Source organism: Rhyacophila brunnea, unplaced genomic scaffold, assembly GCF_057557595.1.
Source record: "Rhyacophila brunnea isolate RB1 unplaced genomic scaffold, BYU_Rbru_1.0 scaffold_9, whole genome shotgun sequence".
In the NCBI taxonomy this organism is placed as follows: Eukaryota; Metazoa; Arthropoda; class Insecta; order Trichoptera; family Rhyacophilidae; genus Rhyacophila; species Rhyacophila brunnea.
Window position 1 is genome coordinate 25038698 of NW_028233361.1, and position 19543 is coordinate 25058240.

A 19543-nucleotide genomic window follows, 5' to 3' on the forward strand; every position below is an offset into this window, starting at 1 on the left:
TTTGACAGTTCAGTCTAACTTTTTAGTTAACTTTTTTTACATAACTAACCGCCAGAAAACGTAAAGTGATACATGTGATTTATTTATCACAATTAGCTCTCTTTTGATATAAAATGATATTTTAGAAGTGTGTCACTGGATTAAATAAAGTCTCAACTAATAAATAATATAATGTTATTAACGATTCGATTTAAAGAAATCGATTATTTTAAATACGATACAACAGATATCTACTTACAGGAATATACCAAGTTAAAACAAGCCACATACTTCCCCGACACTTACCTACAGACAGAACATACGAAAACAAAATACACTACACACAACTTCCACATCCTGGTAACAGACATCTAGAAAATATAGAACACATAGGAACAGTTGACGAAGACACTAAAACAAAATACCACATCACAGGATTGGAGATCTACACAGATGGCAGTCTAATCGATAACAAAGTAGGGGCAGCTTTTGTAGCCTACGAAAATGGAACATTAATAACACCCCGAAAATTTAAGCTCGAAAGCTACTGCACTTGTTTTCCAAGCAGAAATATTTGCTATCAGAGAATCTCTCGAGTGGACACTCAAAAGATTAAAGTTCCACAGACACGACTATGTAAACATATTCTCAGATAGCCAATCCAGTCTGGTAGCTCTCCAAAACCCATCATCGACACACCCACTTGTAAGAGACATTTTAACACTGTCAACACAGCTTCGAATGATAGGAACAAACCCCAGATTCTTCTGGATAAGAAGTCACACAGGGATAGCCGAAAACGAGGAAGCTGACAAATACGCCAAACAAGCCACAACAGACAAAAGACCTTTAACCTATACACACTTCCCTCTGAGTTACGCAAAACAAAAACTAAACGAAGATACCATAGAGCTATGGAACCACAGATACACAACATCCGCCACAGGGTCAATAACGCAGAAATTTATTCCAAACATAAACTGTGCCATCACTCTTGCCAGGAACTTAAAAATATCACACGAACTCACACAGATACTAACAGGCCACGGATCGGTGCGAGCTTATCTAAAAAGATTTAAATTGAGGGATGACGACTGTTGTCCATGTGACGGCAACACATCTCAAACTGTGTGGCATGTCATCAATGACTGCCCTATACTAGAAAGGGAGCGATGGACTCTCAGGACTCGATGTAGACAACATAATCACGAAATTGACCTCCAAAAGCCTCACGAAGCACTAAGCAATAGAACAACACAAGAACACTACACAAAATATTTAATCCTGGCCATAAAGAAAATTAAAGATATAAATGGAGGCACCTAATTAGCCCCATATCAATGCAACTAACCCACCCAACCACCTTGTACGAAAAAGCAAGGGTATGGTTATTATAAAAAAAAAAAAAAAAAACAGATATCTACGTTGTAGGTACCTAATTATCTATACAATTTTCAATAAACTAATTGACAGTGGATTTCAAATCATATGAAAAATGTTATGAACGATTTTAGTTTATTAATAAATCGCTTCCAGTTGCGCTATGTCAGTGAGTTAATATTAAATCGTGATCTATGTGGCCATATTTTGTTTTCTCTGAATTTCCCATTTTTGTCAGTCACAAAAAGGCTGGACGGGAAAAATATATCAAATAACTTTAAGGAATAAACCCGACGAAAGACGGGCTTAACCGAGAATAGGGAAATGGTAAATTGTAATAACTTCCCCGAAAATTCAGTAGGCCGAAAATGCAGGTGCACCTAAATTGAAACCAAAAGATTGTGTCTACTTAATATTATCTTTTACAAGATAGATTACATACGGGGCAGGGGTAATTTTCGAACTATTACGAGAATACTTTAATAATACATAGATTATAAAAGCGTGCGTATGCATATGCCATTTATATAGTCTCTTCATTAATATTAATTCGTAAAAGAAAGTCGACTAATCGGAAAATTCGTATCAGTTGGAATAAAATATATTTTATTTTATCATCTCTACAATGTGCAGTGTGCACTGTTATAATTTATACACAGAAATATAATTTTAAGGACATTATAAAATATGAACTCTATTTATTCTCTCCTTCCCTTCTTTGACCATTATTGGAAAAGGCGGATGTAAAGCAGAGATAAAAAGCCGCTCACAGGATTACGAAAAATGCAATGACACGTTCTACCTCTTTATGGAAGGATCTGTGATTGTTTATTGCCACAAAATTGATAACTGTGCAATAATTAGTGTTTTACATATTTTTTTATAGTATCGAGTCATGGACCTTGAGTGTAAGAAAGCGGAAGAAAATTGATGCATTCGAAATGTAGTGTTAGTGCCGAATGCTTCCTATTTGTTGGATAGGGCACAGGACAAATTAATAAATCATCCATTACTACAGATAAAGGAACGACTCTCGACAATATGTTTGAGACGCATTCTGCAGTGTATTGGTCATATTGTTCGGCGCAGACTGGATAACCTGAAAAGACTGGTGGTTTAGGGTAACCTCGAAGGAAGACGAAGGATGAAGCAAAGAAGGAGCTTCGGCGCACCGGAGAGACCAAATGAAAGAGCTGATTGGGGGCAGCCTTCACCCTGCCCTGAGGGAAGCAGAGGATCGAGAGAGGTGGAAAGACATGGTCGCTAAAAAGATGACAGAATTTCAAGGTGATCACAATCCTTAGTCATGAGGAACGATCAAGAACAAGAGAATGACAATATTATAAATATCAACTTTATTTACACAAAAGTATTAAAGATGGAACTTGGATGATGATACATCGTGTTTTCGTAAATCTGTCAATAGCTCTCCGCATACTTTCTGCGTCAAGTTGAAATTTGGAACGTATATATTTTTAATCATTTATTATGATATAATAAATTAAAGAAAAATAATTAAATTTAAAGACTTTTATTTATAAATACACAATATACCTACGAATACACCATACTAACAAAAAAAGTGTAAAAAAATATTAAAATCAACATAATAGTGTAAAATATCATAAGGATTACAAATTAATATTTATAAAACTTTAAATATCCTGGGTATTCCATAGTTATAGTATATAATATGTAGAAATCATACCACTCAGCATTAAATGATTGACACACTTTAATATGTATGTTTTCTTGTCATAACAAAATAATAGAGTGATAATATTCGTCCGCATTTCCTCAATCATAACTAGATCAGTAGGGTCTGTTTTCATTTGTTAATTGCGACAATATATATGTCTTGTATTTGTATAATTGGAAGGACAATGCATGAATCCTCACTCAATTCATCGAGTTGGTCACGAGACACACTGCTATTATCACCAGTCCTTCACTCGGCATAGTATATGTCATTTCACTCAAATTAAGTCTCTCGGTTCATTAATATAATCAATCTCTTGATCATATCGATCTTACTAGTACATCATCACCCGCGATTATAATTTCACGTTATCATCACTATTTAGAAATTTAGAATTTTTTAGACTCCTTTACTTTAGGCTGTATGGATATTATCTGTGGCTCTATCGGACTGACTTTCTCTTAGGTATGCTTGTATACTGTAGCTTAAAATTTAGTAGGGAACTTTATTTAGCTAAATATTTTTTTTCCGAATTATACGCGGCGGAAATGTGAACTCTGCCATTCTTAGTGGTGTTGGCCTCTGTGTCTCTGATAATTACCTTATGAATCGTGGGCATCCGTTGTTTGTTTTCCCAAGGTGCAGAACTAACTTGCCATTAGTGATGCCAATTGGGAGAGCAATAACCATGTTTAATGAAATCGCTTCAAATATTAATATATTCCACTTACGTGAGGTTGAAATTTAGGTGGACGTAGTTTTATAAGTTTTTAAGATAGGGTCTATCAATAGTTCACTCTGTGTGATTCCATCTACTTTTACTTTTACCTTTATTTTTATTTTTGTTATTTTTATTTTATTTATTTTATTACTTCTTGTATTATTAACTCACATTTCTCTGTATTTACACTTATTTTATGTCATGTTGTGAACGCTTTGAATTTATAATTTGTTATTTTCATTATGTGTAAAATAAATAAATTTGATTTGATTTGATTATTGTATACAGTGTATTTTTGTAACGATCAATAAACTCTCCCCCAAACATTCACGAAATAACGACCTTCTACCTCCACCTCACCATCCACTTCCAAATATAATATATGGGTGTATATTATAATAATATATAGCCATAGGATATAAAATATTTCATCCATTTTCCTGCATATTACAATCGTACATAAAATAGCGATTTCAAAATAAAAAATACGCATAAATTATTAATATTAAGTAAACACTGTATTATTTACTGCTTAACTTTTAATAATTAAATAATAATGATATTATATAGGTACCTATGTATTTAGGTTTCTCTGAATTAAATAATACATAAATAATTAAATTTTAAATCAAACAAGATGTATAATTATAATGAATAAAGTTATATCAGACGTACTTGGTCATCAAATAATTTTAACTAAGTATACAGGGTGACTGGCACTTATCACTTCTTATTGAAGTTGCTGAATGATAAAGTTATTATGAGCTCAAAGTTCCAAAGAGCATTATACATCTCATACTGAAGTTTGTCACCTCTACGGTAAATCTGGACGTTGATTAATCGTACAAAATGAAGAATAACTTGAATTATATTCGTGGACCAACTTTTTTTTATATCTTTCTATAGAAAATTGTTATCAATACCTACTCTTGAAATCTCAGAGTAATAATATAAAGAGAGTTGGTATTGTTTCGCAAAACGAAGCCGTGTTTCTTGAATTTTAAATGAATAATCACTCATTGGGTTGATAGGGATTGTATTGGCCTAGGCCCTAGAGGAGACGAAACCTAGAATAAAACGAGTCGGAAAATACTTTTGATTACCATTATCATATGGAAAGAGTCTTTATGTTCTTAAGTAGAAAAGCCGAAGAAATATATTATGGACGGATAGGAGAGTACTTGATATAATACTGGCATATTAAATTAGATGGATAAAAATGAGTCACGAGATTTGTACAACATACATAATTTTGAAAAACACTTTCTGAGAAAATAATTATAACCAATAGAAAAAATCTTTTTGAAAAAAGTAAGCCACCCCGGCAGGAAATCGAGCCCTGCATCTCCTGGGTTCACGCCCCGTCCGTGCATTACCTCTATGCTACAAGGTGACGTACTAATTGCGACAAATTTTAACTATTGGCCTTTTTTAATACCCACTCATCAGCGTTCTTCTAAATCAAGCTACTTTGGCAATCGGGTTTTGTTTATTTAATCAAAATAGATTTTAGAGAGTAGTTAGTAATAGGCATTAAAATTTGTCGCAATTAGTACGTCGCTTTGTAGCATAGAGTCAATGGGGCGTAAACCCAGGAGATGCAGGGTTCAATTCCCTGCCGGGGTGGCTTACTTTTCAAAATTATGTATGTTCAATAATTAGAATGGTACATTCTTAAAATCTTGCGAGGTATTTGTTGAATAAAAGAAATAGTTAATAATAATGAATTAATTAAAATAACTGTATAAAACCGCCACGAGGATAACATTTTTTACGAAATTTTATTAGCTATATTTATGCTTTGATTCTTTCATATTTAAATTAGATTCTTTGAGAAAAGAATCGTATTATTTTATAAAGTGTTGCAAATACCTACCGACTTACCTACAAAAAAGAATGGTTCGCAAAATTGAATTGCGTGGTAATTTATTCATATCTCAATAATCCACCAAAGAATTTCCCGCCGTTATTATTTAAAAGTGTGAAGCAAAACAACAACACCATCGAGGAACGCATTAAATTATATTAAAATATCGCAAAGCCCGAAAGAATGAAGCTAATAACAAATTCAAAATTCATTAGCCGTAAAGAAAAAATAATCATAAAAAATGGAGAGACGTGACGTCACGGATGACTTGCCTACTGTCGCGTATCTTTTGACGCAATATTTCTCAATATGTGCGGAGATTTAACTTTTAATCCGAATTGTTTAACTTTTAATCCAAAGCCATATAACGTTTTTTGCATAAGTCGCTTCGCATGCATATTCTCTTATAATTTTTATTATAAAGAAGTACGAAGCAACGCAGCACACTGGACCGAGAACGGTGAAAAATATAAGGAGGCCTTCCTCCAGGAATATACTGACCCAGACTGATGTTTATAATACAGACCATCTTTAAACGTGATAATATGTAGGTGCTTTTATAAAATAAACTAGGTACTCTATTTTGATAATCTATTAGGTTTTACTCTGATCTTATTTATATTGAAAATAAGCTATTATTAAACATATTCAATCAATTTTATATTATTTTTAAGACTTTCACGGTTGTCTGTCATAATAATATAATTGGGTTTAGGTAAAGGTTGTCACAGTGTGTTCTTCATCCTTTTTTATTCGACTAGACCTGGTGCTGAGACCTTTCTCGTATACATAATATGAAAGACTGAGTTTTTTTTTTGGTTCGTCTACCTGAGACAATAATATACACGAAAAGCTATGGTGTCAGGCCGGGAAGTGGTCGTAGCTCCCACTCCTCACTTCCGTAACTTGGCATTTGTGAGCACCGCGCACGCGCCTCGGATTCGCATAATATGATATACTTAAGATGATAGTATTTACTAAAAAATATGGTGGGAGACCTTTTAGTAAGTGGTCATGGATCCCACTCCTCATACGTCTTATACTCATATATATATATATATATATACTCAATCGAATGGCACCGCGCATGAGAGACACAGTTTGCATTGTTCCAAGTAGTTTATATTGTTCGCATTGTTTTTTAAAGCATCAGCTCCTTTTTATAGTTTCAACTTGAAGTTTGATTTTGAAACAAAGTTTTTTTTGTTAATTCTACGATATCTATAAAAAATTCGTATTCATCGGTGAAATATTGTAGTTAAATATCGTGACCCGGATGAGCTCGATCCCTCTATGTACTTAACATTAGGCCAGATCAAGATTCTGACGGTCTAATAAAGCCCATATTCCATTGGCAGATTGCGTCTGGCCCGATCGTCTGCCACGACTGTCAAACTCTATTCTCTATGGTTTTCAAGGATCGTGAGCGATCGGGTCGAAAGTGGAAAATTTTCTATTATCCGTCGTGCGATTCTTTCATTATCAAGCGAAGATTGCCGAAAGCGTACGAAAATAGCCGAATATGCGCCTGAGTCATGCAAACGGTCGTTCATTTCATTCTACTGGTCGATTTCAACTGAACAACTACAAGATGGCGAAAACTTAAAAAATATATATGTAGTATCACCGAGGACACAGTCCTCGTCGAATAAATACACGCCAAAGATATAGTGTGGAACGTAAAAAAACCCGCCATATTCAATGGCGATCACGCTGTTCTTCAGTTAGCCAACTTTTGACCCAGTGTTTTCGTTTACGGCGAGTCCTGACCGCCTGAGCCAGTTGAAATATAGCCATACTCGCTACAATAAATTAGTCTTTGGATTATTCGATTTCGATATTCGAATTACTCAATTGGTTTGGAGATTCAAGCTCGCCCAGTTATTCATGATGTAAATTAACAATAAGTATACAAACTTTCTATAAATGTCAAACGGCCGCATAAATTTTAACAGATCTGATGCTCGCTAGGTTCGACAGCTGACAGCTCAGTTTTGTTGACGTAAAATTGCGCGGGAATGCGTTCAGTGTAGCCACCAATCTAAGAAATATCTAGTTTTCACCAACCTATATTTTTAATAATAGCAACACTAGTATTATTTTAACCAATCAAATCAAGGACCAACGAGATTGAATCGTTGCGTGTAATTGCAAATAGCTAGCGACGACGGTTGGCGTCGATCGTTGGATCGGGTTGGGTCTGTGCGTCTGCCAATGGAATATGGCATTTAAAAAGACTTAGCTGAGATTTGGTAAACTGTTAATATTTATTTTATTTATGTAGAATTATAAATATCCAAAATTAGAAATAAGATTAAACTAACATTGCATTCAAATATTTTGCCAATGAACTATATCCGAGAAAGTTACACCAACACTAATTGGCACTGTGAGCACGCATATTTATGAAAATTGTAGGAAGCACTCTATTCGGAAGCTCAGCCTTCATTGGGCGAAAGCTTGATTGTTTTAATTATTCTCTAACTGTGGTAAACTGGACGCTGCTTGTCTTGATTTAGTGCGTAATTAAAATATTTTATTATTAATGAGAACCAATATCATCTGCACAGAAGCATAACGCCAACAGCTATTTATACAATTAATATGGTTTTAAAGAATCTTAAAAACTGCCCTTATGTTAACACAAACCATTCTCCGTCAAAGTAGTTATTATTTTATCGGACGCCACACCCACATTAACACAATGTATACATAAATAATGTTTCAATGGTGTATTATTTTTTTAAACTTTGATTTTGAATATTAAAAAATACTTTATAGAGTTACGTTGAAAAATAATATTATTCTTGAATGTAGTATGTATAACGTTGTAATTTCTATCAAGAGAATAACAGTTCATCAAGTCATCAATTATTTACATATTCACATAAAAAAGTAAATAAAAAAACATATACACATTGTATAAGTATGAACGTCAGTAGATACGAGAATTTTATGAGAAAAGTTGAGAAGTTTTGCAGATGGTATATAGGTAGGTACATTGCCTACAAACTCTGAATACGTAAAAAAACAAAACATTGAGTTACTTTTCACGTCGCCCGGGGGCGTAAGCCCACTGGTAATTTGTTTGAATTTTAACCTAAGCTGTTTGAGGATTCTTATACACATAATATGTGGCAGTATATGGTTATTTTTATATTACTAATTTATGACTTTCATATAAGTTAGCCTGTACAATATGATAAACGTATTTAAAATATACTCAAATAACACATAATTATGTATTTAAGCAAAGCATGCCTTTGTCAATAAACTAATTATTTTCGTGGACATTTTACAGGAAAAAACAATTAATAATAATATTAATTCGAAATGAATGCTTAGGTAGCAGAGTACTGGATAGGTCTTTGCATGGAATTGAATCAGATAAAATTCACATCGTTATTAATCAGCTAAAATCTCAAAACGATTGTGTTTATATCCTGTTGGTTTATATTGGACACCATTGTTTAGTAATTTTCAATGTTTTATATAACACAATAATTAAAATATAGTCAATTAGAGGTACCTCCAAAGACCGTATTACCTGCAATCTAACCTAAGACATCGAATCGGAGCTATTACAGACACTTGGTGATGACAAGCCCCTCCCTATCCACTATCCAGTATTTAAATAAATCATGTTATTCATTTTTGTTTTTATGCAGTTTTTGGTATATTATGTAAAATCTAATTTTTGTCACGTTGAAGGTTTTAATAGTTAATCGTTGTTTTTTTTCAATTTATTATCTTTTTCACATCGTTTTTATTAGCTCGTATTCTTGTTTGTCCGGTGGTTGTTTGTCCAGTACAAATCTTGCAGTCGATTTTTAACTAACTTCCCGACTAGCTGGACATTTGAAACTTTTAGAATATATCAGAACACGATGCCAATGCATTCTTTTAATACTTTTAGCCATCTTTAAGTATAATTGAATTCATTTTCAGTTAATTCTGTTTTGTATGGAAAGTTATTTCAGAAAAATCCGTAAAAAGTAAAAGACTATTATTGGTTGCTAAGTGGGTGGTCCTAGCAACTAAATTATTAATATATACGTGCGTTACTATGGAAATCAAAATGAAATGTCAAAATGACATTTCAGTTTTTTATATTTGTTTGTTTGTTTGTTTTTTATTTACTTCATATCAAGTGCAAGTTTGAGCATATTGAGCATAATAATTCAACAGAAAATTTAAAAGCGTTGTATATAAAAAGTTCTTTTTATCTTGTACTTTTTTTCTTTAATGGTTTTAACTATTAATTCTTGGTAGAAAGCCTTTGTATTAAATTAAATAAAACACAATAACTGTAGTACAAATTACTCCATAATATATTAATTTAATTTAATAATAATCATGTACATGTAGGTTCGTATTATGCTTGTAAGGAAATGTACTCACTCACGATTTTAGGAATATATTGTTATTCCAAATATTGTATTTTTTCTGCTATAATTCATATTGTATAGATGTATTTACTTACCTACCAACTTTTAACGGTTTTATGTGAAGAAGTTCATCATCATCACCGTCATCAGGAGTGCGATAGCGCGGAGTGGGTCCTGGATTCTCTTTCATCGTGTCTTTATTCAATTTCTACTTTGGCACCCTAAGCATGCGGGAGTATTTATTAGCGCCATTTAGCCAAACCATAATCGAACCTAAGCGTCCACAGGGTAGACGCTGTATTTTGTTTTTACGTGAAAGGGATGTAAACCACGCCACTTTCTCAATCGACATTCTCGATATAAAAAAAAAACCTGTAAATTTCTGCCAGATCCGGAATTCAAATCTAAGACCCACGAAATTTTAAGCCTACATGCTACCGCTCGGACATCGTGAACGTATAAAGCCAAGTATACTTATAATAATAAATTAAGTGAAGAGAGGTTAATTCAAGGTTAATTGAATTATTTATACACCGAAAATTCTTGGAATATTGTACATTAACATTTTTATACGTTGGTAAATTTTTATATAGCTGTTAAAATTGAGTGTTTGTTTAATAGTCTGTTTAAGGGGACTAAATTTATTCAAAATTTAGATAAGGTAGCATATAAATATTTCTTTAATATATCACATTATGTAAATTTGTAAACTAATTCTAAAACGATGGCCGCGCGGCTTCAGCGTTGGCCTTTGGCGTCGTGGGTCCCAGGTTCGAATCCTGGGTCTGGCAAGTACACATATTGTTTTTCAATTTATGTATGAGCCAGTGTATGGACCTAATAGGTTAAGAGTGGCTGACATCCATTTCTCGTAAAAAAAAAAACAAAATCTGTTAATACAAACCTCTAGCCTGTGGAGGCCCATATGATCCTATTAGGATCGGATATGGTCGAAAAAAAAATCTTATTGTAGAATATTATTTAATTATTGTAAAATATAAATAAATAATAAATCGTTGGGCAGTTTTACGAAAACATATAAACATAACAATGATCATATTATGATCGGACATGGTCGAAAAAAAATCCTTGTTAGGATAACATAATGTTTTATATTATTACTTGTCGAAGCATGTCGTCCAAATTGCAATATATATGTATATTCTTCGCGAATCGTATAAAACATCCCAAAAATTGAGAAAAATATTAATTCAAGATTGCGTAGTAGGTATGACAATATTTTCTTTATTAAAAATAATTATTTCAAAACCAATATAGTTTTTGAAATGTATAACTTGGTATAATATTAAAAATGTGATGCAAAAAGTTAGGTAACTATGGGAAAAAAATGAAAAATTATGACATGATTGCTAGTGGTTAGTTTTGAGTGAGTACAGCAACTAGCACTCGACATACTTACATAAAGTTAGTAGGGGTGTGCGCTAAAAATGGATTTCCTTTTTGCCTCAATGTTTTCGATGTATTTATTAATTGATTTTTAATATAATAATTTAACCAATTCTCATTACAAAGAAAATCATCAAATCAGGCAATATTACAACTATGATTTAATTATTATTATATTACCTGCTTTCAAATTATATATTCTTTATTTCCAGTGTTCTTTGACAACTGTTGTCCATGTGACGGCTACACACCTCAAACTATGTGGTATGTCATCAACGACTATCCTATACTAGAAAGGGGGCGATGGACTCTCAGGACTCTGTGTAGATAGCATAACCATGAAATTAACCTCCAAAAGCCTTACGAAGTACTAAGCAATAGAACAACACAAGAAAACTACACAACATATGTAATTCTGGCCATAAAGAAAATTAAAGATATAAATAGAGGAACATAATTAGCCACACATCAATGCAACTAGCCCTCCCAACCACCTTGTACGAAAAAGCAAGGGCAATGTTATTTATAAAAAAAATCCTGATAAATTCGGACGCTGATTAGTAATTAAGGTTATAAATAATTTGATTTAACACACAAAAGTCGATTGCTAATATTAAGTGCTTTATAAATGTAAAAACTATTAGTTAATTTCGTCGTACACGTTAATACAGTAGATGCGGGTTTGAATATTTTTTTGAGTTAGTTTTTTTTTCTAGTAGGTTAAAATAATTGTAATCAATCAAAAGTTTGCCTTTAACTTTTATATTATTTGAATCGATCAAACTACGCCAAATGTTTGTATCCAATATATACATACTTAGTATTTAGCTGTTTTTCTCCTGTTAATCTTCAGAATATTTTCATATAATTTCACGTAATATCGCATGTGTTAGCTTTATAATATGTGGCCTACCATTAGGTCGTAAAATATTACCAGATTACTGATATTAAACCTTACATTATATAAACAAGTATTCCATCATAATTCGACAGCGGGTTATAAAGGTCCCAAAGTGGTTTTATTCACAATAATTTAATCGCATACATTATTCCCGCGCATTCATAACACCCGCTGAACCGTTGTCGAAGGAAATATTTCAATAAAAGGCTAAGGGTGACCCTCCCCGGCAATCTCCGCGCGCGCACCCTACCGGCAACCCAACCCCCCCGAAAGCTCTTAAGCTTAAATAATTGATCCGGAGGGGGGTTTATGAATTACACCCTGGTTGCAAACCGGGCGCAAGTTGGTGTTTCGGCCCATGATTTATACACGGTTTAGTCCAGGGCTCCAACCCTACACGGTGGGAATTATTCGCATTTTCTCATATGAGTCTTGCTTTCAAAATCACGATTGACAGTATTAATGGTGATAATTTTCTTGTCTTCATCATTGCTATATTTTGTACACAATCATATTTAATACGAATATTAATTTATTGTAATTTATTATCCGCCATTTAATATCCCACCGTAGAAAAGTGGTAATTTCTGAACCGATTAGCCAGGTTTGATTGTGTCGATTTTACAACGTTTTTCTTAGCTCGCATTCTTATTTGTCCGGTACAAATCTTGCAATCGATTTTTAACTAACTTCCCGACTAGATAAACATTTTAAACTTTTAGAATATATCAGAACACGATGCCAATGCATTTTTTAATACTTCTAGCCATCTTTAAGTAGAATTTAATTCATTTTCAGTTAATTCTGTTTTGTATGAAAAGTTATTTCGATACCATTATTGGTTGCTAGGGGTCTGGGATCTGAATTATTAATATATACGTGCGTTACTATGGAAATCAATATTAAATGACATTTCATTATTCAGTACTTCTATCAAATACAAATTATTTGATCGTTTAGGCTAGTCAAGTCAAATTTATATGATTCACCAGAAAATTTAAAAATGTTGTATATAAAAAGTATTATATATTAAAAGTATAAGTAATTATTTCAATGTGTGTTCGACCATAAGTAAAGACACACTATGTTGGATAAACGGGTTAGTTATGCTTCCCTTTACGATGGGTAGATGAAGAAAATAGTAGTCCAAGTTAATATTTCTGAGACGATTAAGACAAAATATATTTTTCGGAGGTATCGCACCCCATCAACTGGTTTCGTGATCAAAACAAATGTAACTAAACATCTCAGTATTGCAGTATTATACATAAGCTCTAACGGATTCAAGCTCAGTACTATTATATTTAAGTGAAATGTATAAATTTAAATGGAATAGTACAGAGCTTGAATCCATTAGAATTTATATTCAAATTCAATCAAGTACCTTCAGTCGATAGTATTAATATTATACATAAGCTTTTAAGATAGCAACATGAGAAAAAAATCATATCACTCATTCGATTTTTAAAAAGTCAATAGAATTTTCGAATTGAAAAAGAAATTGGTGCATGTAATATTTTTATCAGTTTAAAGCTCTGTATAATAAAGAAAGTTTTCGTGTATCTAGCAATTCTATGACTTTTCAATTGAGCCGCCGAGTCGCAAATACCTCTACTTATAGAAATTTTTTGACTCCTTTATTATAAATAACATAATATTTCCATGCGAATTGTTTCTCATCATTGTTTTATATCAGTAAATATAATAGTACAATTATTGACGTAGTAGGTATGAAATGAAATCCAAGTTTTCTGACTATTTTTTAAAAGTTTCCAGAGCGCATTTTGCTTCACGACTCAATTATCCCTTGTGTAATATCTGTATATGTTAATACTTTGGACGCGGAAGACGCACACGGTGCGTAATGACCAGGCGGCCGATCGATGTAATTAACGTGCATTTTAAAGGGGGCAATTAAAATCTCATTATCTATTCAGCAGCGAAAGCGTTAATGTAGTATTGACATGTGTGTCCATGATAACCACCTTAGAAAGCGAGAGCATCAGTTGTTTTTTCTCCCAATGAGCAGAACTAACCTGTCATTAGTGCTGCCAATTGGAAGAGCAATAACTCTGTTGAATCAAATCGTTTCGGATATTGATATATTTTACATACGTGAGGATGAATTTAGGTGGACATTGTTTTATAAATAATTCTTGACACGGTGTATACTTAACTCATTCGGCGTACTTCCATGTACCTAATTTATAATAATTTACTCTTTATGTATACTGCTTCTATTTCATTATTTTTTTCCCATGTCAAATTGTGAACGTCTTGAATTTGTAATTTATAAAGTTCACTATACGCTCATTGTGGCAGAGTGGTTACTGCGTCGGCTTAGAATATCGTGTGTCCCAGATCCGGCTAATTCACACGTTGTTTATGTTAAGCAAGTGGCCAACATCCATTTTCTCGTAAAAACAAAAATCTGTTAATACTTTGTGTAGGCCCATATTATGATGTGGAAAATTCGAACAATTACTTTTTCAACAACTGTTTGACTTTCAATCTGAAATAAATTGGGAATAATTACAATATTTTAAAATTTAATATAAATAATTTGTGACGTTAAAAAAATATAACTTAAAACAGTACCCAAGGATATAAATATACGATTACTTTATTCGAATCCTGTTGCTGAAATGGTTAATAGACCAAAGAACAAAAAAGCAAAGAAGTGTACCTACAATGTTTTACCTTAATACCTACGTGACTGCGTCAGCTTCCAGGGCAACCTCTTTTTAATTTGTTCTCCTCCCCTTTTGCATATAAAATTTTTCGTGAACGCGTTTGTTGACTGAATAAATCGAACAGTTAATCTCACTTGCTGCTATGTTTGTGACTAATACTGGATGTTTTTTTTATATCAATATTAGTAAGTTTAAAGTTCTTTTCAAGATATTCAATATTTAACAATATATACTAATGTAAAGTGAGAAAGGGACAGCTGTTTTCAAGTTACAACTGAGTAGTGAAGGTGAGAATTTTAAATGAGAAATTTGTGAGTAATGGAGAGCAACTAGAGATTAAACGTGGTTTTTTTTTTAAATACTACTTTATTCGCTCGACAAAAAATAAAAAAAAATATTATATTTAACAAAGACATATTGTGTATTTATTTTCAATTATGTGATTTGTAAATGATTTTTAGGCATAAAATATTGTAATTACCCTACGCTTGGTTGCACATACAAACTCGCATCGACTGCACCACATCGAATTTGTCGATGTGATTTTGTTATCGTTCATAGAATATAATAATACTTGCTGCAAATATCGTTGGTGATTTTTGGAAGAACAAAACATCTGTTTGTCATATGCAAATGTATCAAAAGAAATCAGGTAAATGAGCAACATGTCCATCGGTGCTTGTGAAGATACTGGTTTTTACAACCAGTCATTCTTACCAGTTTTTGCTGGCTACGTAACGTCGTTGTCGCAGCATAGTCCCGCCCATGTGCATAGAAGAGAGTTGCAACATTACCAGCCTTTTTGATTTATGACCATGTCAAAATCGAGACGATTTTGTTTCTCTCTCTCTTGTGATATTTGTGTTAATTTTTATATTAGTACTTTACACATCTTGTTTTATACATATTTAAAAGAAAAAATAGGTAGTAGCAAGTTGAATGAACCAATTCTCCTTCGATCATCTAAAAATATACGTATACTAGTGATTGAACGGGTGACCATAAAGCTGCACTGCATTCTGTGGATTATAAAGAATGTAGCAACAGCTATCAGATCTAAACTACGGTAAATAAGTGTCATAGGATTGATTTACATCCAGATGTGTAAAATCAGTTCAGTAGTTTTACTACCTGCCATATATGATATGTTATAATGTATGAACACTGTACGGCGTTGGCGATGCAATCTAAGTTGCCGATATTTGCCTCTAAGAGCGCGATGCACAATCATACTTAGGCGCACAAGTTCCTAAAATACGTGTCTATCTTTAAGAGGTAAATATCGGTAACTTAGATTGCGTCGCCTACAGTATTCATACAAAATAATATATCATAATATAGTAAGTAGTAAATCTACGGAAAAAAATAGTAGCCCAGAACGACACTATTTTAAACACGGTCAAGACACGTCTCATTCAGACTTAATTAACAACTGATGGTATTTCTTACCAAGTTAATCCAGATGATTTTGCATCGCGCTCTTGCATATCATATATCAAAAAGAAAAATAGAGCAACTAAACTTTGGTCCAATTTGACATGGCACTGCTGTGTTTTCATATTATATTTTCAGTCTGTCATTGCTCCCTTTTTGAGCATAGTTAAAATAATAGCTGTAAAACAAAAAAACACTTTATAAATATTTGCTAGAAACATGAGTTGAAAAATAGTGTATAGGATAAGGTAATGAAAAAAACAACAACGTGATAGTTTAACAAATAAAATATTTTATTAATGTATCAGCTATATTTTTGTTCAATACGGTAGATGATAATTAAGTTAAATACAATTGTGCAATTGGCAGTAGAAATTGTGTGCTTAAGAACACAATCTTTTGGCATAATATTCTCGATTTATCCCACATACAATATATTATAACTATTAATGTGTATCCATTGAGACACCTTTTCGCAATAAATATATTATCTATCCCATCACAAATTCATGTTTTCAACTAAGTCTTATAAAGTTTTAATTAATAATCAATTTTTACGCGTAATCTTGGTGTCCTTAGCCTAAAAAACTACAATATTCATTCATTAAATGTATTAAGTACATAAGTCTTTGTTAGTTACTATTTTTATTAAAAAAAAGATTTTTTTATATAAAAGTTTCACTTTACCTACATTTAATAAATAATTATCTCGAATGAAATCGATTAATAACTTCAAAAAGAATTAGGATTAAATTGTGACAGTAGATTTAACTAATGAAAACAATTGAATCACAGTAATTTTTAAAAATATAAGTTCTACACAACATTATGTTAATTTAAATAATGGAACAGACATGTCTTGCATTTGAATTGTATTAAAATTAGATGTCTGTGTAAATGAACTTGTTCGAGTATAGACATCATTATTTTTGAATACATAATAATATATAATAATTTTTTTTTGGGTCCAGTCATTTTCAGTTGGACCGCCTTATGTATGCAAACTAATGTTAGTGACATTGTAATTATGACATTTCCGAAAAATATTAATGCGATTGACGCAATCCTGTTAAAATTAATATTGGATCTTTATACACATTTAATAGTTGACGTGTATTATTTGTTTTAAAGATTTTATCCAAAAGCTGTCATTCATAAACTCCCTTCCAGACGCACTGATTTGATCGGTCTGACACCCAGCCTGAAAAAGTAGGTGTTGTTTAGAAACGTCCGAACTTACCTGCAGATAGTATTTATTAGTTGATTTTGCTTCTTGCATAGAACGCACGCACTAGTTACGCCTCTTATTTTATTGGCCTAGTAAAATTTTGGGATTGCGCTAAAACAGCGCTAACTAAACTTTGGACATAAATGACGCCAGAATTGTTCTTCTCAAAAAGGTAAAAAGTTGAGTATTTCTTAAAAACTATAGTAGGTAAGTAGTTATTTAGTCATCTTCACATCAAACATATTTTCATGATCAAACAAATTGGTGGACTAAATTTATAGTAATATAGTATGATTTGCAAGATTGTCTAGGAGGGTTTCCAAAACTTTTCCTGTGGTGGAATACTTTGTAAATACTGAAATTTGAGCACCTTGTTTAATTTGTAGGGTAGGTATATAATACAAGTATTATTTTAATTACCGACTAAATAATTGTTTATTTAGTAGGTAATTATTTTTAAAACATAACTTATACAATTAACATAAGTGTATAAATTTCTTAATGTCTTCGATGATTTTGGGTCCTTGAATTGCAATTCTTGATATCAGGTACAATGTTAGAAAGTTGAATTCTTTTTACTGGTGTAGCGTCGCGCCTGTTCTTGGACTTTGGCATCGTTGCAGCATAATAAAAAATCGTGATTTGCGTAAATATGTTGCACCTAGTAAACGAAAGTAAAACAACAATAGCTTGTTTTGACATACTGGGGTACTCTTCTGATAATTTCTCAGAACACCTTTTTACGTTCCGCGGAACATAGTTTGGGAAACCCTGTAAACCATCAGTTTGTGTGATGCGGCCACCTGATATTATTATACAAAACCCGTATTAAGTAAAGGAGTCATATACACAAGCCGTGATAAAGTAGATACAGTCTGGTCTGACAAAGTCAGTGCGTCTGTAAGAGGCTTAATTATTTTTTATTGATTTCATTTTGATATACAAACGTGGTCCAACTATAACACCAAAATACAATATAAAGTTCTACTACTTAATGGCAGTTAATTTTGAAATAGTTACATAAAATATTTATTTAATACTTGTTAATTACGAGATCGGTTAATTAAATACTGTGATTTAATTAGAATAATAATAAAAAAAAAACTGAAAACGATGTTCGACATATTAATATACATTATAATAATACAATATTTTATATAAATACATATTACTTGACTTACAAAATCGTTCCCATCAAGTTTTGAGCTTGTATTTACCGAATTCTAGTGCAATTTACATATTAATATTTTGTCTAAGTGTGTGTGTTTTATTTATTTTTTAATTATCTACAACAGGTAGAAATCGAATCGAAGATACAAATTCAATAAATTATCTTGACGTTTGTAATTAAGTATTTTATAAATAGTTCTCTACACGTGTACACCATTTAAAGAAGTCAATTTCATAATGAGTCTCGTTAAAATGCACTGCACTTAACATTTTTTTAGTATTTCCATACCGTGTAATGTTGTGTTGGAAAGCTCACAGATGTAATCACAAGTTTATTTAATTCGTTACACTCTTTTAGTATTAATAATTCGTCGAATAGCTTCGATTAGTATAAAAGTCCTTTAAAAGTACGCACTTTTCACAGATCCGTAGAGTATCTTTTGTTTTAACGTCACCGAAAATATTGACCGAATTAAAACACTAGGGAGGGAAAATTTCAAGACTCAAATTTTATTAAAACCATTTCGAAAAAAGGTCTAAATATTTTCGATAACTATTAAAACCTGGTGAGGTATTATTTTAAATGCAACATACTTACCTACCGAGTCTTTAACTTAAATTGGGCTTCATTCTGTAATAACACAAAATTTTTATTTTGAAAATTCTAGTCTGCAAT